General features: G+C 38.1%; 2 long non-coding RNA genes across 2 annotated transcripts; one reads left to right on the top strand and one right to left on the bottom strand.

Annotated features, from left to right (window-relative positions):
* The first annotated feature begins 515 nt into the window (after nt 1-515).
* Nucleotides 516-2,054, top strand: LOC141623709 (uncharacterized). Its single transcript, XR_012533529.1, has 2 exons — nt 516-775; nt 1,253-2,054. It is a non-coding gene; the product is annotated as an uncharacterized LOC141623709 (long non-coding RNA).
* A 20,741-nt stretch (nt 2,055-22,795) lies between these two features.
* Nucleotides 22,796-23,994, bottom strand: LOC141621643 (uncharacterized). Its single transcript, XR_012532531.1, has 2 exons — nt 23,946-23,994; nt 22,796-23,163 (listed from the first exon to the last, which is right to left on the bottom strand). It is a non-coding gene; the product is annotated as an uncharacterized LOC141621643 (long non-coding RNA).
* Between the last annotated feature and the right edge of the window lie 1,649 nt (nt 23,995-25,643).

Raw genomic sequence — 25,643 nt, 5'->3', positions numbered from 1 at the left:
TAAACACGAACCCGACACGAATGACCTGTTTACTAAATTAATCCTAATTTTTCATGATCCCCCATCACATAAATATACTGAAATTTTCCAAATATGGACATGACACGAAAACACGACACGAACTCGACACGAAATTAACGGGTTAGGGTTGAGGCTTTATGACCCATTTATGTAAGTGGGTTCACACGAACACGACACGAGATTTAATTGGGTCGGGTTTGGGTTGGAGGATTTGTGACCCGTTTACATGTGACACGAACACGAACCCGACACGACCCAATCTGTTTGCCAGGTCTACTCACGGTTCTCATTATGTTGGTGGTTCTCACCGAATCTCAATTTTATATATATATATATATATATATATAGAGAGAGAGAGAGAGTTGGGATTTTGGGAGTTTAGTTTCTTATGGTGAGTGTGCTCACGGCCATTGAATTAGATTAGAGATCAATGATCCACGTTTAATTTCACTCGTTCCAAATAAACACTGCTTCCTCATCCTTTAAAAAAAATCACTGCACTTTAATATCTCTCTTTCTACACTTTACCAGAAAAAAACATCTCTCTTTCTACAATTCAAAGTTTTTCGATACACAGAAACCTAACAATCGATTATTGAACACTAATCCCCAAATTCACGCACCAATTTTCATTCAATCTCTTCGATTTAAACTATGAATGAGCGAATCAATGATGGCGGAGATGTCGTTACCATCTCCACTTGAACAAGACTCTAAGATTTATAAATTAGCCTACGATTCCTCCATCGATCAGGTTAATCACGATTTCAAGATATTTGTTGTTACAATTGCTGGATTAGATTTGTTGTTTACTCTTCAATTTTTTTTTTTTATTTTAATTACCCCTAAATATTGAAACCCTAAGTCGACTATGTTTTGAATTTGTGTATTTCGTCTACAATTGTACTAGTTTTGTAATCATATACTCCCTCCGTCCTGGTCATTGTCTTTTGATTTTGGCACAAAGACCAAGAAAAGAGGTGAGAGCCAATTATTAGATGATAAGTGAACCAAATTTAGTGTGAATGATCAAATTGCTCATCAAATGCATTCTAGAATAGAAAGAACAACAATTGACTGAGACACCCTAAAATAGAAAAAGGACAACAAATGACCGGGACCAAGGGAGTAATTCAGAAGAGTATTTATCTTTTTTCAAAGCAGGTCGATCAATCGATTCGGATACGAGTGCATGACAAATATACTAACAGTTTTGTTTGTATCGGATCAGTTGAATATATTTGCATTCAGGTTTGAGTTAAATCACCTGAGCAGGCTGCAGCAAATAAATTTCTGAGCTTCAGTTGAGGATAGTTAAAATAGAGTCATTTGGATCAGTTCAATCAAACAAGTCTGCAGTCTGGCTGATTAAGTCTGTTAGATCATTTGAGCATCAAATTCGGGCAGTTCAAATCGAACCTTTTCAGAATGTCAGTTTAGCTGAGATTAGATCATTAGAACATGCTTGTATTCGTCTTAACTAGTGACCGTCGTTGGAGATTGAGTTGAGGTTGTTCTCGGCGTCGAGGTTGTTGGTGGTAGTGCGAACAGTATCAGGTTATGATGTTGTTGCTGCTGAGGGTCAGAGGTGAATTCTGGTCGTCGATGGAGGGAGCAGAGGTAATCGGAATGGAGGTTGCTTTCATTGCTGCTACTGGTCCGTTATACAACAACGGGGCCACAGGGGTATGGTTGCTTGAATCTGGACTCGTGGTGGAGAAGCTAGTACGGTATCAACTTGGTTCGCTTGATCACTCTCAATGAGGGGGAGGACCTCCAACATGCCTAGTGGCGCCATCCAAAAAGAAATAGCAGAAGGTGTTGCTCGGGTTGTCCAAGTGCTAGATGAAGAACACGCTTTTTTCGAGGCCTTTGTCTAGGAATAAAATAATCAAGAAGTTTGGCAGCTGTGAAAAAAGAGTTTTACATTATAGTGGTACGGCTAACTAAACCATACCTATAAACTACAACATAAAACACCATAGAACTACTAACAACATAAACTAAAGCATGGTAACAATTGCATCGGTAAACAACGTCGTGTTGATGGCGTACGACGGAAGTCGGAACACGCTCTTCAAACTCAATATCCACCCCAATCTCTAATGGATGAGCAACGCTGGCCAAAGGAAAACACCCATCTTTGCTTGTTTTGATTGATGTAGCTTTCGCAGAAATACCAATGCAACAAGACCCAAAAAAGAGTCTCGGAGATTCATCTCCTTGGCTTTGTAAATCTTCCTCAGAAAACCAACGAGCCTCCACAAACTCAATTTTACTCGTCTTAATCAAATCAGCTTCGGAGAAATATCTACTACAAGACCCAAGAAAGCGTCTCGGAGATTCATCTCCTTGGCTGTGATACACCTTATCTGGAAACCAACAAGCCCCTTGACCCAACGAGAGAAAACAAAGTGCACTTACGCCACAAGGACGTAGAAAGAAAAGGCGGAAAGCAGACCACAAAAATCTGTCTCCAACGGAGAGTAATCTCCTACACTTTGTAACACAAACCCCGCTGACCAGAACCCCATAGCCAAGAAAAGCGAGTAAATAGGTGGTAGCTAAAGGAGGAAACCACTTGAAATTCCCCCTAATCAAAACCATCTCCGCAGACCGCAGAGAGTTAAACTCAACACATAATCAAGAAGTTGTTGCGCGATGTTCAGCTTCTTTTTATTGTATCGTTATAACTTGGAAGTCTTGAATTTCCAAAACACTTTGCTACTTACTACTTAGTCCGTGTTTATGTTTTTGGAAGCTATTGGCTTCTTGAGTGGAGTTTTGTGCTACTTTTGGCCCCTGTTGCTTTGATCATGTTAATTTAATATCATTTATTGAACTTTTCAAATCATTTTTTTCCTTGTCTTCGACGTGGGTTAACCAATAAACGCCTCCCATTTCCTTAATAATAATTACGAAAAAAAGTTTCCTTTAGCGTTTAGAAGTAAAATAACGCGGAGTAATATATAGTAACATATGAATAACAATGAGTAACCCGTGATAACAATAATAGAGTAATAACAATGAGCTATCAAGGATAACACTGGAATAACAACAAGGTAACACAAGAATAATACCGGAGTAACAACAAGGTAACACAACAATAACAACAGAGTAACACACGAATAACAACGGAGTAACACAAGAGTTATTGTAGTTTCACTCTACTGTTATTGTAATGTTAGCCTAATGTTAATGTAGTGTTATTGTAGTGTTATTGTGGTATTATTCTAGTGTTAGTGTACTGTTATTGTAGTGTTATTGTAGTGTTACTTTAATGTTAATGTAGTGTTATTATGGTATTATTCTAGTTTTAGTGTAATGATACTGTAGTGTTATTGTGGTGTTTCTAATGTTGATGTAGTGTTATTGTAGTATTATTCTAGTGTTAGTGTAATGTTATTGTGGTGTTACTGTAGTGTTATTGGGATGTTATTGTCGTGTTATTACCGTGAGAACATAAGAATAACATCGGAGTAGCAACATGCTAACACAAGAGTAACAACACGATAACACAAGAATGCCACCGGAGTAACAACATGATAACACAAGAATAACATCTGAGTAGCACAAGAGTAACAACACGGTAACACAAGAATAACATCAATTAACAACACGGTAACACAAGAATACCAGCGGAATAACACAATGAATATATTTAGAATAACAATGGAATAACAGACAGTAACATAAGAGTAACAGTGAAATAGCATTAGAGTAACAATGGAATAACACACAGTAACATAAGAGTAACAAAAGAGTAACAATGGAATAACACACAGTAACATTAGAGTAACAATAGAATAGCACACAATAACTTAAGAGTAAGAGTGGAATAACATAAGAGTAACAATAAAATAAACTCGCCCAGAAGAAGGGGAGTTAGTGTCAAGGAACCGCCGGGACCACATAGTTAAAATAGAATAATGGAATAACACATGGTAACAATAGAATAATAATGGAATAAGACGGGTCAATCTAATCAATAAAAAGATGGTTTTGACCAATTTGATAACACATTATTTTAACAACTTTTGACTCATATTTATTAAGTGGTATTTGTACCCAATTCATTATCGGAGTTTATTTTCGCAGTACAACTTTTACTCATTTTAGTACTTTTACACCAAAATTTCCATTTGATACCCTTTACTAAAAAAACACATTAACCCTATTTTCTATACCTTCTCTCTATTGTTAAAACCAATTTACTTCAACCTCCTCAAAAATTTGTTAAAACCAATTTACTTCAACCTCCTCAAAAATTTTCAACTATGAACGACGATTCGAATCAAGAGCAATCATTTAATTAGCTACCTATATAAATAATTAAATTGATTTTTTTTTTATAATTTGTATTCCTTTTTTATTAGGGTTTTATGTAAATTAATAAATTGTTAATTAGTATATGCAGGGTTTGCTGTTGGTGTTTTAGCATATTGAGTTGTCAATGTCAGTCGATGGTGGTTGGCTCTCGACAGTAGTAACGACGGTGACGAAGGGTGTGGTGTTATTAACGGCGGAGTTGTTCGATGGAGGTTTAGCATATTGTTTGTCTGATGGAGGGGCTGTTTTATGGTGACGGATGGGTGTTTTACGGTTGGCCGGTAAAGTGGTTCACGTCAAAGTGGTGTCCGACGAAGTGATGGCAGGCGAAGGAGTGACCAGTACGTAGTACCTAGTAGTGGGTTGTTGTTTGTGAAGATTGGACATAATCAAATCTTCATTTTTCTCAATGTACTGTATTGACAATTGCAATTGCAATTGCTTTGTTTTTTTTTTTTTATTATTCTTTTTATTTTTTTTTATGTAGTATGCACAAAACTAATGAATACAGTGTGTAATATATGAACGAAGTACATAATTTATCAACACAGTACATATTTATTTATACAGTAAATTTTAGACGAATGATAATGTATTCACATTAGAGAGAAAAAACTTTAGAGAGAGATTAGAGAGGGAAAATACGAGTGGAAATGAGAAGGGCAATATGGTCACAAGCGTACTGAGATGAGTAAAATGCGTACTGCGAAAATCAGGACCCTTCATTATTATTCACTCATTTTAGTGTTGAATATCATTTTAGCGTTCAGTTTGTTAAGTGTGACTTGAATCACTTTGTCCTCCCCAATCTTATAACACTCTTCTATTAACGCAACTCTCCTACTTTATCCAAACTTGCGACCGAGAATTAGTAAAAAAGACACATGGTGATCAGTTTCGAAGCTCATATACCATTTATTATCAAAGGAAGCTCATATACCATTAAATTAAATCAAACTTTCTTCCACCAAGGAAGATGGAGTCACAAAATAAAGCATATATATACACATACACTTTGAGTTCCTTACCTGCACGGTTAGCGTACAAATACAATAAAGAGCACAAAATTAAACAGGGCAATGATGATGTTATTTAATTAAGAATTGTCCTGCACAAATTACAAATTATACTACAAGCATAAATTACATGAGGTATCTCTTGAAATGATATAATTACAAAGTGGAGCCAATAATAATATTTAATGTGTCATAAATCAAAGGACCATTAGTCAATCAGGTAATAAGCTACAAATCAGAGTGAAGATGCCAAATACAGAGGTCTTGGTGTTCGACAGACTAGAAATATATAGGCATAGTTAATGGAGAGTCTTGATAATATAAGACGTGCTATATTCTCGGCTGAAATAGCCCCGGTTTCCATTGCACTTGCTACACTCTCAAAAGCATTCACACAATACAAATGTTGATCATCCAATACAAAGGGTGCAAACACCTCAGGTCCATGGTAATGAGGGTGTGATAAGAGTAGTATCACGCTCCTTCTTGCAACTTCCTTCTGCAATTTAAACTAGCGGGTCAGAGTTTATTAGCACCTCCTGGTGCGAGAGGATGAAGAACGGAACAAACATTGGTGCTAACAGATTCGAATTGTGTCTGCTCTCATCTACTATCTCTCAGTCTCCCACCACCTGGTGTAACATTCCGAACCTTAACAAAAAGTAACACAACTCGCATCATCGAGCGTGCACCAACCACGGAGCACTAGACTTGAGACTACAGCTTCTTCTTCGCGCACAAACAACCACTAGTTGTACTTCTCCTTGCGAACTCGGAAACGAAACCTAGCCGCCATGGCTCCTTCTGCCCAATGTCTGTAGCAATCCAGTTAATATTATCTCGGATAAGCGGAAGCAATGATGGTGCAACAAAACTCGAAATCAACAACTAAGGGAATATCATTATTGTAAGATGTCAATTCATCATGAGGCTGAATTTAGAGTAGGGTGCAAGTTCAAAATCTAAGCAAGTGTTAAAAGGGGTTGTTGGTAATGTGTGAAGGCTTGATTACAATATCATTATTGTAAGATATCAATACCCAATCACAATTATCACATCATCAAAGCCGAGTAAACGCTTTAAATGAAACAAAAAAAAAACACTTTCACAACACCATCCAATGAGGCAATAGAACAATAATCTGGTACGCATATCCCCAAAACTAGTCCAATTTTAGAAGAACTTTGATTAGGGTTCTTAAATACGGAGTAACGAATAAGCAAGCGAACTGTACGAAAATTGTAACTTACGATAACAATAACACAAAGCATTCTGCAACCCATAATCTTCAACAAACCCACTTCTATCACGGTCTACCGTTTCAAATACTCGGATTATGTCCGGGTTAGTACCCGACAGAAATAAGTTATATACAGCTGGAGCTGTGATAAGCACAAAACTAGGTGTCGTAATATACTAGAATTAACCTATCAAATTAACAATTTATAAACCAAACTCAACTCTACACTATGCAATTAAGAATAGTAGCAAAGGGAAGTAAGGGTCGAACCCAAGAGAAGGGATTTAAGACTAAAAACTTGAATTTAGATTAATTTAGATGGACAAAGCACAAGACTATGCACAAACTATGGGTATTAACAATGAACAATAATAGAGAGACATATATGGAGAATTGTCATGGAGAAAACAAGTAACAAAATCAAGAAGATGTGATTTTTCCTATGAGACAAGGTAACAAACACTTGGTATGCAAGTAACAATTATAAGAGATGAGAACTTGGTGTAATCCTACAAGTTCCAACTTTTCTCAAAGCAAAACTCTTTTCTCTCCAATTTCATTTACCCAACAACAATCCTCAAGCAAGTGATTACCACTATCTAAGCCAACAATGATAATCTTACTTAGACTACAAATTCTAACATTAAACCATGTAGGAATTGCAACTAAGAACATGAAGAGCAAACCAAGAGGAGAGTAAATGGGATATCACAAAGATATATTTAAACCAACAAACCCAATGATATAATCAATTTCTACTCACAAAGGTTGATACTTTAAACCAAGATATCAATAATCATGAGATGCTTCAACAAGTTATCACAAAAGTAAGGAACTTTGCAATAAACAAGCAATAGATGAACATTAAAGAGGCAAGGGTAATTACTTCTCACAACAAAACATTCATCATGTTATTAAAACTTAGAAATTGAAATAAATGAAAGAGTAGAGATTAAGGAGTCAATACAATGATAAAGATGAAAGCTTGCAATGGATTACACCAAGTAGGAAAGGATTTAGCCTTCCATAGTCTTCATAAAACCCAAAAACAAAGAAAGATTACAACTTGAATGGAAAATAGTCTTCTAAATTATTACAAGATTAGAACCCTCAAAATGAGATAAGATGAGATGATAGGATGGTAGGTGAATGCTTTAGGTCTTCAAACTCTCGGGTATATATATGGCTTCACGAAAACCTAGAAATATTTCCACTTAAGAAGCCCAAAACGGAGATTAGAAAACCCGTATAGCAGAGCTGCGCAGGCTGCGCAAGAACTATTCTTGCCTGCGCAATCGTGCGCACTGCAAGACTTTTTTTGCAGCAGTCGCGCACGGACTCGCTTTTTGGGACTTCTATATTCCAAGAGCTAGACCTCTTCAAATGCCTTCATTTCTTCTAGTCTTCATTCCTACTTCTCCCAACTGGTTTTCGGGTTACAAGTGATCCTCTCGTGCCTTGTTTTGGCCTTTGAAAGGTGCTTCATTTGCCTCTCGGGTTCCATGCCTTAAGATCGAATGTCCAACCGAGGTAAAGTGCACAAGTTACCACATCGTACCCAATTGCCGAATGTTAGGAAAAGCATACTAAAAGACCCATATTAAAAGACACGAGGATGATAAAATCACCCTCTTAGACCGACACAAAACATTACTATCAAACTCCCCCACACTTAGACTTTTGCTAGTCCCGAGCAAAACCCGAAACAAGCAACCATGAAGTCTACAAGAGAGTGTAGGAGAGAATGATCACTCTTCCCCTTCCCCTTCCCCTTCCTCTTCCTTCTTATATCTCCCTCAAAACACAACCACCAATTAAAAAGAAAAAGAACTTGACTCAAATTTGACACAACTCTTCACTCACTCCCCCGCCTTATGTCTCCCTCAAACAAAGACACGACACACCACCAACGCCGACTCATCACGCAACTCCACCCTTCTTATATCACCAAAGTAGAAGTGGTCACTCTTGCCTTATCCCAAGGCAATAGCAAAGTGACCCAACCAATCCTCCAAATCATTCATCTTCCCCTTATATCACCCCCTTATCTCTCCAAGCAAAGCAAGTTATGCTACTAAGTTGGCCAAAAACCAATAAAGATCAACAACCTAGTAGCTAACATGAAAAACCACCAATTTGAAACAATTTTCTTTGACTCAAAAAGAAATTAAATCCTAAATCTAACCTCCTTCCAAGACCCTCCTTATTGCTCCCTTCTTATCCCTCCATCTTTTTGGTGTTGCATTTTTCAATTTTTCGATTTTTTTTTGTTTGAAAATCCCTCATTTTGCCTAAGGTGCCCTTTCGGGTTTTCACCTTAGCTTTTTCCTTTCCTCTCATCGGTGGCTCGCAACTCGATTCTTCATTTGCCCGGAATGCCCTTTCGGGTTTTCATTCCGTGCTCGGCCACCTTTTCCAATCTTGCCTAGGTGCTCACCCTTGTGGGTTTTCACCTAGCCGGAATTTTCAATTTTTTTTTTTTTTTCAAATTTGATTTGCATTGATTTGAAAGACAATTTACATATGTTACAATTTCTCACTCCCCCACACTTAAATCTCACATTGTCCTCAATGTGGAGGAGTGCCAACTTCTTCAAAACTTTTAGTTGGAGGGGCTCGAGCCTTCTCCTCGCTCATATGCCCCCCGGTTGTTTCTTCTTCTTTCATTCTCTTCTTTCTTTCTCTTGCTTGGCCCTCATGTAGGCCGCATTGACTTGAGTTTCATTAATGGTGGGTTGGTAGGTTGGTTCATTGTGGTGGAGAGTCATTCCGAAAAGGCCTTGAATGAGGCCAAAGGAGTCTTCATGGGCTTGAGCGTCATAGTAAGAATCCTCAAGGTATTGGTGGTGCCTTTCGTTTTGCACCCCAAATTGGTGGCTCACTTGTTCACGCTACTTGTTTTGCTCTTGCCACATTGCTTGATTCTCCGCCCAAGCCTTGGCGCTTTGTTGTTGCCACGCAAGAGACTCCTCTTGCCTCTTTGCAATCCCCTCAATCATTCTTCTTTGGGCCAATTCGGCCTCATCTCCCAACCTTTTATGCTCTTCAAAAGATTTCCAAAATTGATCAAAACTCTCCAATCTTGGCTCTTGTTGTTGTTGCCAAGAATGGGAGCTCTCAACCCTCCCACTAATTGCTTGCAACGTCCCTCGGGTCTCCTCAAAGTACTTGAACATTTGGTGTTGCCATGGTGCTAAAGGTGGACTTGAGGAACCCCCGACCTCAAACATAGGAGTGTCCTGAGGCGGTTGGTAGGATGAAGGAATGTGTGGGGTCTCATGGAATCCCCCCTCAATGATCTCAACCTCTCTCTCTTCCTCTCGTTGGGGACCTTGGGAGGATTCAACCGCTCTTCTCTTCCTCATTATTTGTGGGGGTGGGTTGGGGAGGTTGCCCTCGGCGGGGCAAAAGAAATCCCGGGCTCTTGGCCCACTTGGAAGGGGGCCATTCAAAGGTAGCTTCATATATTGGATACCCCCTTCCCCCAACCAATGACAACTCCATGGAACCGTGTCCAAAGGATGAATCATATGTGTCTCCACCAACCCTGCTTCATTATAAAGGTGATTCCCCCACACTCGAGGTTGTTCATCCGGAATATCACCAACCAAGCTAGCCACAAAAAGAGTGACCAAACCTCCACAATTAATGCTCCATTTCTTCTCTCGTTGCTTTGATGCACCAACCACAAAAAGCTTTGTCCAATCCGGCACCCCCTCCCCCTCGGGCAACATCACCCACATGCACTCACGGACCTCCTCATTTAGTTTGGTAGGCTCCCCCATCGTAAAGAAGAAACACGAAATTATACGTGTAAGGATCCGGATGGGGGGGGGGAGGTTGTGATTGAGGAGATCTTGTCGTTATTGGTCATGTGTGTTTTCCCCGTGAGTGCACACCAAGTATCGTTCAAGGCCATTCCCGGTAGGTTTATGGGGGAAGGTGGTTTGGTGATCCTCAAAATCTCCCTCACCCTCTCAAAGGTTAGAGTGTGCCATGTTTTGTTCAACCTAAAACTCACCCTTTCATTCCCTCTTTCCCCCGTGATTACTATGGTAGAAAGGAATTCTAAGGTATAGGCGGAGTACGTATGAGGTTGGAGGTTCATGTACCTCTCTAATCCCACCTTGGTGAGGAAGGCAAGGGTTTGGTCATAGATCCCCATGTCCCTCAAGGTCCCCGGGTGAAGGAATTTTGAAATTGGTAAGGGCTTACTCTCAAGGAACTTAAAGTAAGTCTTGGTGTTGTTTGGTAGCCCTTCATCCCCTCTAAAAGGCTTAGGTGGTGCATTTGGTGGAGGTTGGGTTGAGGACTCACCCTTTTTCTTTAATTTTCCCTTGCCAAGACCAAAAACCATCTTGCTTTCTTTCAAAAAATGCAAAAACAACCACTTAAAACAACCAAAAATCTGAAAAATTTTCTAAGGGGCAATTCAACAAACACCTTGTGTGCACTAGCACAATCTTGTGTAGTTAAGGTAATTTTGTTGAATTGTTGCCTTCCCTAACAGAAAATGATTGCCAACAATCCCCAAATAACAATTACAAGCAAGAATCCAACTCAACTACACAATGTAAAGTGAATTAAATCAATGGAAACAAAGAGAGTGAAGAAATTTGTTATACCTTCCCGAATATTCCCAAAACTTGCTTGAATGAAGAGGAAAGTTGCATAAAAATCCCTTGGTAACCCAGAAATCCTCTTGAAATTGCTTCAAATCAACCCGGAAAAATTTGGGTTCTTGGGAGATTGGGGGATTTTTGTCCGAAAATGGGATGTTTGAAGGTGTTTTTGATTGCAAAGATGAATTTGGTGAAGAAATTGGTGATGAGATGGAGGTTTGTTGATGATAATAGGTGATTTGGTTTGATTTGGAGTGAATGAGATGGGGAACTTTGGGGTTTTGTCGATGAAGAAAGGATGAAGAATGAGGGGAAAATCGGGATTTAGAAGGATAAAGAACCGAGATTTAAGTCCTGCGCAAAGTTCAGTCTTGCCTGCGCAATCGTGCGCACCTGCGCAAGCCTTATGCGCAGGCTGCGCATAGCTTCGCAGTTTGGTTCCTTCTTCGTTTAATTCCAATTTTTCTCACTTAGCCAAATTTTGACCCAATTCTTCTTGTTCCCTTTCCCTTGGTCTCTTCCAATGACTTTGTCCATTAAACCCGGCTCTCATCTCTTCTTGGGCACGCCTTCCAAGAGGGTTCTTGCAAATCACTATATCATTAAACAAACCTCAAGTGCCTTTTTACATATCAATGCAAATGAAATTAATTTAACGAAATTAACATGCGAGTGAATAAATTGCGGAAATAAACTATGCTAAGAAAGCAATTAAATTGGGATAGAATATTTACAAATTTGCCGTTATTTAACGTCGATGGCTCGACAAAGTGCTTCTCATGCTCATGCTTGGTAAATGGGGTCTTCCAAAGTGACTTGTTCAACGATTTGTGCTTCCATGCCTTCATGATACTCTTTAAGCCGTTGCCCATTCACCTTAATTGTCTTTCCCGTGCTTGGGTTCTCAACTTCGACCGCTCCATGAGGGTGGACTTTGCTCACAATGAATGGTCCAACCCATCTTGATCATAGCTTCCCGGAGAATAACTTTAACCGGTTTTGGAAAACAAGAACCTTGGCGCCTTCCTTGAAAACCCGCCGACTTATCATTCGATCATGCCATATTCTAGCTTTCTCTTTGTATATGGCGGCATTATCATAAGAGTCAAGACGGATTTCTTCAATTTCTTGAAGTTGAAGCTTCCGATAGAGGCCCGCATCATCTATGCTTTTGTTGAAGGATTTGATGGCCCAATAGGCTCTATGCTCCACTTCCAAAGGAAGATGACATGCCTTCCCATAAATGAGTCGGTACGGGGACATACCAATTGGTGTCTTGTAAGCGGTGCGGTACGCCCAAAGAGCGTCATTCAACCTTTGACTCCAATCTTTCCTATCCGGGTTCACTGTTTTTTGTAAGATATTCTTGATCTCCCGGTTGGATACTTCCGCTTGCTCATTGGTTTGTGGGTGGTAGGCGGTGGAGACTTTGTGCACGACCCCGTACCTCTTTAATAATCCCTCCAAAATCCTATTGCAAAAATGAGTCCCCCGGTCACTTATCAACGCCCTAAGATAGCCGAACCTTGAGAAGATATTGTTGTGAACAAAGCTTGAGACCGTCCTTGCGTCATCATTCCTAGTTGGTATAGCCTCGACCCATTTTGAAACATAGTCCACCGCTAATAGGATATAGAGATACCCATCCGACTTGGGGAATGGACCCATGAAGTCTATCCCCCACACATCAAAAACCTCCAAATAAAGCATTGGTTGTTGGGGCATTTCGTTTCGTCGTGAGATGTTGCCAACCCGTTGGCATTTGTCACAAGTATTGACGAAAACATGAGCATCTTTAAACAACTTGGGCCAATAGAACCCACACTCAAGGATCTTACGTGCCGTTCTATGAGGCCCAAAGTGACCCCAGAAGCGTACTCATGGCAATGTTTGAGGATGGATGGGATTTCTACATCCGGTACACAACGTCGGATGACTTGATCTTGACACTTTTTCCATAGATATGGGTCATCCCATATATAGAATCTAGAATCGGACTTGATCTTATTTCTTTGACTCGATGAGAGTGAGGTGGGAAACTTCTTGGTTACCATGTAATTGACAAGGTTGGCATACCAAGGCTCAACGGCCTTTATGGAATATAGAGATTTATGTGGTAAGCTACCGTCAACTACGCCCATGGTCTTCACAAGATCCTCATTGATGTGAAGCCTACTCAAATGGTCGGCTACCACATTAGCACTCCCTTGCTTGTCCTTGATCTCGATGTCAAACTCGCTCAACAAAAGCACCCATATCATTAGTCTTGCTTTGGTGTCCTTCTTGTCTACAAGTTGCCTTATAGACTTGTGATCGGTATAGATGATGACCTTGGCACCCAAGAGATAAGCCCGGAACTTTTCAATGGCATACACCACCGCCAAAAATTACTTTTCCGTGACGGTGTAGTTCCATTGAGCATCATTCAAGAGTGAAGAAGCATATTGTATCACATGAGCAATCTTCCCGTCCCTTTGGCCTAAAACCGCGCCAAGGGCATAATCACTAGCATCGGTCATGATTTCAAATGAGAGGTCCCATTTTGGAGCTTGAATTATCGGGGCCGTTACAAGCTTTTCCTTCAAATTATCGAATGCCAACCTACAAGCATCATCAAAAACAAACTCCACATCCTTGTGCAAAAGCTTGCACAAGGGGTAAGCAATCTTGGAAAAGTCCTTAATAAATCGACGGTAGAAGCCCGCGTGTCCTAGGAACGACCTTATCTCCCGAGTATTAGTAGGATATGGCAAGGTTTTTATCACTTCAACCTTAGCCATATCCACCTCAATCCCTCTCTTTGAGACTATGTGACCTAACATGATGCCGCTTTTAACCATAAAGTGACATTTTTCGGAATTCAACACAAGGTGTGACTCCGTGCATTGTGATAGGACCATAGTTAGGTGGTCCAAACAAGCTTCAAAACTATCTCCATGGACGGTGAAGTCGTCCATGAAGACCTCTAAGACTCTTTCTACAAGATCCGAGAAAAGACTCACCATGCAACGTTGAAATGTACCCGGAGCATTACATAAACCGAAGGGCATCCTTCGGTATGCATATGTTCCGAAAGGGCATGTGAATGTTGTCTTGGATTGATCCTCCGGACGTATGGGAATTTGAAAGTATCCGGAATATCCGTCCAAGAAACAATAGAATTCCTTCCCCCCTAACCTCTCTAGCATTTGGTCTAGAAAGGGTAGAGGAAAATGATCTTTGAAAGTCACGGCATTTAGGCAACGATAATCGATGCAAACTCTCCACCCGGTTTGAATCCGGGTGGGGATCAAAGCTCCTTCTTTGCCCTCGATTACCGTCACACCCCCCTTTTTAGGCACACATTGAGTGGGACTTACCCATTGAGAATCACTAATGGGGTAGATGATTCCCATTTGAAGTAGTTTGATGATCTCTTCCTTCACCACCTCCATCATTGGTGGGTTCAATCTTCTTTGTGGTTGCCGAACCGGCTTAGCTTCCCCTTCCAAACGGATCTTGTGCATGCAAACGCTTGGGCTTATCTCTTTGAGATTCGCAATGCTCCACCCAAAAGCTTCCTTGTACTTGTGCAAAACATCCACCAATCTCCTCTCTTGATCACCCTTATGTTGGTTTGAAATTATGAGGGGTAAAGTGTTGTTTGCCCCAAGAAAGACGTACTTCAAGTGGTCGGGGAGTGGTTTTAGATTGGGGGTGGGTGGTTTAATGATGGATGGAAGTGGTCTTTCAAGGGAGGCCTCTAGGGGAAGGAATTTGGATGGTTGGTCAAAAGAATAGGAAGAAAAACATGACTTGGGTGAGCTAGGAATTGCGCAGGCTGCGCATTGGGCTTGCATAGGCTGCGCCTGTGCTCGACATTTCTTCCTCATTTTCTTTCATTTCTTTTTATTCCTTTGATTCTTCTAGTGGTTCTTCCTTTTCCAATGCCTCTATATTTTCCTGCACATCATGAGAACAAAAACCACAACCCTTCCTTCTCGACATTGTTAGTGAGGGCCACCTCAAGTGGGTCCCTATGACTAATTTGGTAAACTCGATTTGCCAAATTTTCAATTTTATCAAGAAAGTAGCAACAACTCAAATCATCGGTCTTTTTCATCGTCTCATACACATTGTATTTCAAAACTTTCCCTTCAAATTCCATGGTCAAAGTTCCATCATACATGTCAAGTTTGGTTTTGGAGGTTCTCATGAAAGGCCTCCCTAGCAAAAGGGGTGTAGCCTTGGAGTCCGGTTCCATGTCCAAAACATAAAAATCGGCCGGGAAAATGAATTTATCAACCTCTACCAACACATCTTCTACAAGACCTTTAGGGTGAATTGTAGAACGATCCGCCAATTGGATCACAACATTGGTCCTAGACAAGGGAGGCAATTATAAGGTCTCATAAATGGAATAAGGCATGACATTAATAGAGGACCCCGAGTCTAGCATAGCTCTAGCAAAAGCTTTGCCTCCAATTGAGCACGGTATAGTTAGCATGCCCGAATCATCGCACTTTTTGGGAAGATTTTGTTTGAAGATTGCCGAGACATGCCTACTAACCGTGACTCTTTCAACTCCTTTCCTTGGCTTCCGTTTAGGGGTGCAAAGTTCTTTGAGGAACTTTGCATACCTAGGAACGGTGTTAATGATAGTAAAAAGAGGGATGTTGACCTCACATTTCCTAAAAGTCTCATAAAGATCGGAGTCTTTATCAAACTTCTTGGGACTTGTGAGGGCACTTGGAAATGGTACCTCCGGTTCATATTCTTTTTCAATCTCTTTGAGTTGATCCTTTGTGTTGGTGCTTCCTTCCTTTCCTTTGTCAATGCTCAAAGGACTCCTTTCTTTTTCCTCATTAGCTTTTGAAGATGATCCTTTCTCTTGTTCAACCACAAGCTCTTCTTCAATTTGCTCTTCAATTTCAATAACCCTTTCTTGTGACTTGCCTCTTCTCTTCTTCTTGGGAGGGGATTCTAAAGTTCTCCCCTTCCTCAATGTCATAGCACTAGCATTCTCTCTAGGAGGAAATGTAGTCGAGGGGATAGAAGTGGAATTCCTTTGATTTCTCTTGGCAAGTTCTTGGGCAATTTGGCCAAGTTGGACTTCAAGGTTGGTAACTTTGGCATCACTAACACTCTTGTCGGCATCTATCTTGTCAAACCTATTGTTCGTTTTGACTTGCTCTTGCAAAAGGTTCTTAAGCAAGTGTTGAACACTTGGTTCCTTTTGAGAATTGTTGTTGTTACCTTGATTGCCAAATTGGGATGATTGACCTTGGTTTTGGTTTCTACCTTGGTTGTTGAAATTCCCATTCCTATTTCCTTCTTGATTGAAATTCCCATTCCTATTTCCTTGAGAATTTGAACCTTGACTTTGTCGGGAATTTTGGTCTCTCAAGTGGTTGAATTGACCATTCACAAAGCTCTTTGAGGTGTCACCACCCCAACCAAGTCGAGCATTGTCTCTACTCCCAACATTGTAAGTATTTCCACTAGGGTCATAATTGTAGTATCCTCCTCCGGAAGGATTCCTAGCATTGTAATTCCCATACCCCATTGCACTTACATTCTCCACTCCAATTCCTTATTCAATCATGATGGGGCAATTTTCCTCCAAGTGAGGACCTTGACAATAGTTGCAATCCACTTGATTTCCTTTTCCCCCCATCCTTGTTTGGATTGTTCACTATCATATTCTTCACTAAGTGAGTCAAATCATTCACACTTTGCTCAAGGTTTTGAGTAGATGAGGAAGAGGTTCCCATTGAAGAAGTATTCCTTGTTCCCTTTTGAGTTCTTCCATAATTCCTCGTAGTAGAGGCAAGTCTCTCAATGATTTCCTTGGCATACACTATGGAAAAATTTTCCAACCCTCCTCCGGTAGCGGAATTGACCATTCGTTGATCATCTTGGCCCAAACCTTCATAGAAGTTCACAAGAAGATCATCATCGCTCAACCCATGGTATGGGCATTGAGCGACCAACTTTTTGAACCTCTCCCAATACTCATACATGGTTTCACCATTGAGGTCTTGTTCTATGGTAGTAATGGCCTTCTTAGCACGGTTGTGACGGGCATCGGGGTAGTACTTCTCAAGAAAATACGCCTTCATTTCCTTCCAAGTTCTTATAGATCCCGGAGCAAGATAAAAGAACCAATCTTTGGCCGAATCCAACAAAGAAAATGGGAAGGCCCGTAGTTTGAATTGATCCTCCGTCACCCCATTCGGAATGGCACCTTCACACATTATGTGAAATTCCGAAAGGTGACGGTTTGGGTCATTCTCCGCATGGCCATGGAACTTAGGCAAGTTATGGATAAAGAAGCCTTTGAGTTCGAAATTTGCATTGGCTCCTAAAGGGGGATAGGTGATACACAAAGGTTGCTCATCATAATTCCTTGCTCGTATCTCCCGGATGGTTCTCATGTCATTCGCCATAGGGGGATACTCTACTTCAATCGGATTTACTTCAATAGGTTCTTCTAAAGGTGCTTCTTCTACTCGATGTTCTCTTTGTGCTCTTTGGTACCAAGGATTAGTAAATAACCACGAATATGCTCCAAAAGCGTCCTCTTCCACGGGAGTTGATTCACCGTGTTGTGGAGAACTAAACATAAACCTTCGCACTACACACACAAGTTAGAACTTCCACTTACTTATCAAAACAAAGAGAGGAGAAATCACTAACATGCAATTTAACAATCAAGCCTTTAGCTATGTTGCCCTTCCCCGGCAACGGCACCAAAATTTTATAAGCACAAAACTAGGTGTCGTAATATACTAGAATTAACCTATCAAATTAACAATTTATAAACCAAACTCAACTCTACACTATGCAATTAAGAATAGTAGCAAAGGGAAGTAAGGGTCGAACCCAAGAGAAGGGATTTAAGACTAAAAACTTGAATTTAGATTAATTTAGATGGACAAAGCACAAGACTATGCACAAACTATGAGTGTTAACAATGAACAACAATAGAGAGACATATATGGAGAATTGTCATGGAGAAAACAAGTAACAAAATCAAGGAGATGTGATTTTTCCTATGATACAAGGTAACAAACACTTGGTATGCAAGTAACAATTATAAGAGGTGAGAACTTGGTGTAATCCTACAACTTCCAACTTTTCTCAAAGCAAGACTCTTTTCTCTCCAATTTCATTTACCCAACAACAATCCTCAAGCAAGTGATTACCACTATCTAAGCCAACAATGATAATCCTACTTAGACTACAAATTCTAACATTAAACCATGTAGGAATTGCAACTAAGAGCATGAAGAGCAAACCAAGAGGAAAGTAAATGGGATATCACAAAGATATGTTTAAACCACACTACTACAGATACAGGCTATAACAACGGTCAAAAACCGTTGTTATATAAAAAAGCGGACGTTGTTAAAGCGTCCGTTGTAGAAGGTTTTAACAACAGTTGGTTTACTTAAGGAAACCGTTGTTAAAACTATTAACCACGGTTTTATGTATAAAAACCCGTTGTGGAAAGTGTGACTCAATTTTGGGGGGAAAGTTATAACAACGGGTTGTAATATACAAAACCGTTGTTATAACTAAAGACAACGGGTTGTTTTAAAATAACCGTTGTTGTTTGTTCTTAAAAAAAAAAAAAAAAAAAAAAATTAAATATTACTAGATGCATGCATAATTACGGCTGTTAGAATTCCAATGCATGCATTATTACCGACATTCACCGTATATATGAACGGATAATATGGAATGAGAAGGGTTAGTAATAGGATTTGAAGCAACATTATTGAGAGAGATGATGATGATTATGGCACAACTTCCTAACATATATATTAATTAAAAAGCAATTAACTCAACCCACACATTGCTTAGTATAAATACATTGCATATCTCAACTAACATTTCCATTATCTCATATATTCATCTCCAAACTCTAATCGTTAAAACAAACTCTACTTAATCTTTCAAATCAAACTCAAAAAACTCTAAGAAAATGAATGATTTCATCCTAAAGACTCTTACCATGATCGAGAACAACAACAACTTCATCCGCCGTTTCCTCCATATTGAGGAAAGTTTCAGGAGCTACCTTGCGGAAGCTCGATCCGCACCAAGCACGCCAAAGAAGATGGCTTGACGGAGCAAATTTGCGGCTATATGACGATATAGCAATCACGAACGGAACCTCCAAATAGCCAAGGAGGAGAGGATGGATACGATAGAGCACAATAAGATCCTCCATGAAAATATAAGAATTGCATTTTTACATATGTAATTTTTTTTTTTTAATTTATGTATTTATAAATATATATATATATATATTAATTATGTTTATCTTACTTCTTCATCTTGCTTCTTCATTGTTTTAGTAACTAATTATGCGAACAATACTTAAACAAATAACATAATGGTCGATAAAAACACATATATGCAAAAGAAATAAATAGAAAAAGAAAATAATGACGATGACAAAGGACGGCGAGATTTACCTTGATAAATACGAACGTAATAGACGATGAAATCACAATGACGGCGAGAAGATAAAGTGACGATGAGAAAGAGAGAAATAGAGAAAGAGAGAAAGAGAGTGTGTATGTGTTTGTGTTTGTTTTTGTGTTTGTGTTTGTGTATTAAGGGTTGTGTTTTGTGGTCAGCAGCAGACTTCTGTTTATTTGTGTGGTTTATAGTATGGAAGGTATTGACAACGGTTATTAAACAACAACCGTTGTGAAATATGTTTTAACAACGGTTGTACAAAACACCCGTTGTTAAATAAGTTTTAACAACGGGTTTCAAAAGTAACCGTTGTGATTACTTTTCACTAACTTTGCGCCAATTTTGCGCCAAATTATTAACAACGGTTCCGCATGTGTGACCCGTTGTTAAAAATAATAACAACGGTTTTTATAACTATACCCGTTGTAATTGATTTTAGTAAAATTCGCGCCATACATTCTACAACGTCTATTGTGATTTTCGTGAATAATCGTTGTTAAAGGGGCGTTGTAGTTGCCTAAATTTGTAGTAGTGCCAACAAACTCAATGATATAATCAATTTCTACTCACAAAGGTTGATACTTTAAACCAAGATATTAATAATCATGAGATGCTTCAACAACTAAACACAAAAGCAAGGAACTTTGCAATAAACAAGCAATAGATGAACATTAAAGAGGCAGGGGTAATTACTTCTCACAACAAAACATTCATCATGTTATTGAAACTTAGAAATTGAAATAAATGAAAGAGTAGAGATTAAGGAGTCAATACAATAATAAAGATGAAAGCTTGCAATGGATTACACCAAGTAGGGAAGGATTTAGCCTTCCATAGTCTTCATAAAACCCAAAAACAAAGAAAGATTACAACTTGAATGGAAAATAGTCTTCTAAATTATTACAAGATTAGAGCCCTCAAAATGAGATTAGATGAGATGATAGGATGGTAGGTGAATCCTTTAGGTCTTCAAACTCTCGGGTATATATATGGCTTCACGAAAACCTAGAAAGATTTCCACTTAAGAAGCCCAAAATGGAGATTAGAAAATCCGTATAGCAGAGCTGCGCAGGCTGCGTAAGAACTGTTCTTGCCTGCGCAATCATGCGCACCTGCGCACCCTGTTTGCGCAGGCTGCGCACAGACTCGCTTTTTGGGACTTCTATATTCCAAGAGCTAGACCTCTTCAGATGCCTTCATTTCTTCTAGTCTTCATTCCTACTTCTCCCAACTGGTTTTCGGGTTACAAGTGATCCTCTCGTTCCATGTCTTGGCCTTTGAAAGGTGCTTCATTTGCCTCTCGGGTTCCATGCCTTAAGATCGAATGTCCAACCGAGGTAAAGTGCACAAGTTACCACATCGTACCCAATTGTCGAATGCTAGGAAAAGTATACTAAAAGACCCATATTAAAAGACACGAGGGCGATAAAACCACCCTCTTAGACCGACACAAAACATTACTATCAAGCTGGGTATTTAGTTGGTAGTAAATTGTAATTATAAGTGTGAATATGATTGTACTTGTAATTGCGGTTTGAGGAAGATGATGAAAATGTAGGGATTGGAAGTGCTGAACGTTTAAAGTAAAAAATAAAGAATTTTAATTTGAGAATCTGAGAAGAGGAATGGGGATGAAAGAAGAGAGAAGAAAAACAATTTAGAGCGAAATTGTGTTTAGCTTATTGAGGCCGCGTGTTTTTCAAGTATTATATATTCAATCTCAACGGTCTATTTCTCCTCATCTAATGGCTAAGATTTGTGAGCACAAACTCACCATAAATACCAAACTCACGAGATCCCGCCTATATATATATATATATATATATATATATATATATATATATAGAGAGAGAGAGAGAGAGAGAGAGAGTGAGAGAGAGAGAGTCAAGATCCGGTGAGAACGATCACTCAGTGAGAACGGTGAGAACACATATCTACCATTAGATTAGACAAATATGAACGACCATGATTAAAATTAAAACATCCTATATGTACACGCAGCCCACTCTTTTCCTCCATTATTTCATAATTTACACCCGCCACTTCCACCTAGAGCTCCCAAACACCGGAGCTCCGACAAGACTCTCGTCGGAGAATCTCGCCACCCCGCCATATGATCGCCGGAGCTCCGACTAAGCCCTTATTCGTCGTCCCCTTTTGTATGCCCCTCCTTATCATTGTACCAAAACAATCGTGCCAATGGCGCCGTCATACCGATGATAACAACTCCGGGAGGCCATCTTATTATTTCTCAGAAGGTAATTTTGTCGAAGCATTGCTCAGAGAGCTTGAACTTGTAGGTTTGTTGTCATTTAATGCTGAATCCTTGGAATCCGATTTTGTGTATCATATGATCGATCGATTGTACTAATCGATTGAATCATTAAACTATTGGCTGATGAAGTGGTAGACTATTGAATGTTTTAAATTTAGTCGATTTTGCAAGTTTCGTGGAGAGATCCATGGTGGCTCCTGCAGTCGTGCGTCACTGCGTTTGTTCACAGATTTAATATTGGGGAAAGAGTAACGACGGCGATGCTTCTGTGGGTCTGTGTCTATCCGCCTTCAAGGCACTTTATCCTTGTGCTCGTCTCTTACTTGTTAGTTCAGTTGCTAAAACAAAATACAAAAAATGTGATTGTGGAATGGAATTGCTCATCGTGGATGAACAAACAACTGATCATAGTAATTGGAATCTTAGATATATGAAATTGGGAGGGCAGGTACCTGATAGGTTGCTTGTGTATTTGAGATATTGGTTTTAAGGATAAACTAGTTTTGGAGCCCGTGAAAATCACGGGATCGTTAATAATTCATTGTTTTAATCTGCTTAAAGATTATGGACTATGAAAGTTTATCTTCCAACAAATATTTAGGAGTTATTAAGTTCTCTTTATTAATTGAATGAATTAGAGTGTTTAGACCGACAAAATAAAATCTCAAAGGTGTTTAAGGTAGACAAGTAAAGATATTGTGATAACACAAGAGACGATAATCGTAGACAAAAATATGGCAATGTGTATAGATAGTATAAATGAGAAGGGAAGCCAAAAAATTATCATTTAAGAAAAAAGTGATATGCTAAATTAGTAGAATGTATTAATTATTAATAGGTATAAAGATGAGAGGAAACTAAAAAGTTTATTACATTTACATTCTTTTGTCACATTAAAATTTGTCATTTTAGGTACCATTTAAATAAATTGTATAGATTTATTTATAGATGAGTGAATGAAATCAATGCCATGTAACTATAAATTGATAATCCACGTCACATTAAAATTTCCATGTTACATTTAATAAAATTTGTCATTTTAAGTACCCTTTTAATTAAATTGTATAGATTATAGATGGGGTTTTAGGGCCGCCGCATGAAACTTCATAGTGAAAAGAGTTGCATATTCAACTAATAAAAAGTTGCTTAAGGTAATATTTTTAAATTATGTGAGTATGTATCATCCTCCTGCAATTTGAAAACACAAAAATAATAAAAAATAAGATTCTAATTAATTTAATATACAATAAAGAAAAAAAGTAAAAAGATATTCTAATTATCTATGTAAACTTTACATACCAATTTTTGGAATAAAATGGAAATTTTAATTGTTATATAATGGTGAGGGGAAAGCAAAAAGATCATCATTAAATAAAAGTAATAAAGTTAAATAAATAGGGTAAATTGATGACTAAAGTTATGAGAGGGAGATAAAAAGTTTGAATCAATTTTTTTTAATTTATTTTGTATGTTTGAGACTTTATATTTTTTAAATTTTTTTACTAATAAGCATGTGACACATGATAATAAAAAATGAATTTTTTTTATGACACATGGCTTAGTAAGATGACTTAGTGAAATATTTAGTCTTGCCTTTTTATAATATTGTACTTTACCTACCAATTTTTTGAATAACATGAAAATTATGATTATTGTTATATAATGGTGAGGGGAAAGCAAAAAACTCATCATTAAGAAGATAATAAAGTTAAATAAATAGGGTAAATTGATAACCAAAGTTATGGGAGGGAGATAAAATGTTTGCATCAATTTTTTATTTTTTTTTTGTTTGCAACTTATATTTTTTTTTTTTTTTTAAAAAATTTATGAATGAGGTGAAATATAAGGTTTTGTTTGTCATGTTGAACTCAAAGCTGGTAAGAATAGAAACTATACATATATAAAAATTAAAGGGTTAAACAAATAAAAAAAATGGAAAAATAAAACAATAGGCGAAAGTAGTAACTTACAACATAACAATTAAGCGTTCACATCAAAGAAGATCATGACATTGAATCCTATAAAACACAAAAAAATAAAGAGGTGAGACTTATAATTTACTAATAGAAATGTTAAAAAAACCATAAAAAAAAAAATCAATACCAAGATATACACAAAAGATATGTAATTTCACTTAAAGAGATGAAGTATATATATATATATATATATATATATATATATATATATATATATATATATATATATATATATATATATATATATAGCGGGTTCAGTAATGCGACCGCCTTAACGTCTGAACCGTACGAACTAGCTTAATTAGGTAGTTTTTTTTTTTTTTTTTTTTTTTTTTTTTTTTTTTTTTAGATACACTTTATCTACTTACCATATACACCTCTTATTCGGATACATCTTATTTTTTTTTTTTTTTTTTTTTTTTTTTTTTTTTGATTAGGTAAGAAAACTAGGTTGATCCTCTTGGGTAGGACCAACCTATCTCATCCTTTCGAATGAGGGAGGTAAGTTGAAGCCACCTGCTATCAAACCACCTCGAAAGAGTTGGACATGAATGTCCAATCAAGCCATGAAGTCAACAACCTTGTTGGCTTCACGAAAGCAATGTTTAATTATCACTTCATCGAAAAAATGAAGGTCTAATTTCACATCCTTGATAATACTAGAAATTTCCCACGGAATTTGCCAAGTACCTCGAATCGAGTTAATAACACATAAGTTATCACCCTCCACAATTAACTTTGAGATTCCTAAGTATTTGGCTGCTAAAATACCTTCTTTTATAGCAAGTGCTTCCGCAACAAGGATACTATTGGATCCGCACTTTTTTGCTCCTAACAAAACAATTTTACCATTGTGATCTCTTATAGAATATCCTAAAGCAGCTTTATTACCTTCTATTCTCGATCCGTCAAAATTTAGCTTTAGGAAACCGTTTGTAGGTTTTTCCCACCAAATCTCCCCCTTACTAGAATTGTTTCTAGCTGACTCTTCTACCTCGGGATTGTTGAGATCCTTAAATCTAGTCACATTCCATGTCTTAGTGCTATTATTACATAAAGTAATAAGTTTGATGATACTTAAATTAACATTATTAAAGATAATATCATTTCTATGGAACCATGCATTCCACCAAATAAAAATAATCTTTATAAATTCATCTTTTGGAATTAAATCCTTGAGATAATTAAGTTTCGTTAGAAAACTTTGACTTGTAATAGTATCATAATTTGACAAAAACTCGTTGAAACTAATAATGTTCAGGTCTTGGATAACAGACCCAATCAAGGGACATTCGTAAAAGAAATGATCTTTGTTTTCAATAGGATTGTTGCACAGAACACAATGAGGTGGGACATCAATATGACTCTTGAGAAGTCTACTTTTCGTTGGAAGGCAGTCAACACATGCTTTCCAAAGAAAAAATTTCAATTTAGGAGGAATATTCAATTTCCAAATCCACTGAAATTCACATTTGTCAAGAGCTTGATCGAACAAACCTTGCGCTAACCAAGTTGCTGTTTTGGTAGAGAAATTTCCATCTACGGACAATCCCCAAATGAGGGTATCTGGAATATCATTATGTGGCACTGGAATGTTAGTAATCTGATTAACAATATCGTTATTCACTAAACTGGATAATTTACAAACATCCCATTGCTTGTCTGAGGTTATGAAATCTTTAACCAAAAGAT

Source organism: Silene latifolia, chromosome X (assembly GCF_048544455.1).
Source record: "Silene latifolia isolate original U9 population chromosome X, ASM4854445v1, whole genome shotgun sequence".
In the NCBI taxonomy this organism is placed as follows: domain Eukaryota; kingdom Viridiplantae; phylum Streptophyta; class Magnoliopsida; order Caryophyllales; family Caryophyllaceae; genus Silene; species Silene latifolia.
This window is presented reverse-complemented; position numbering and strand designations above follow the sequence as displayed.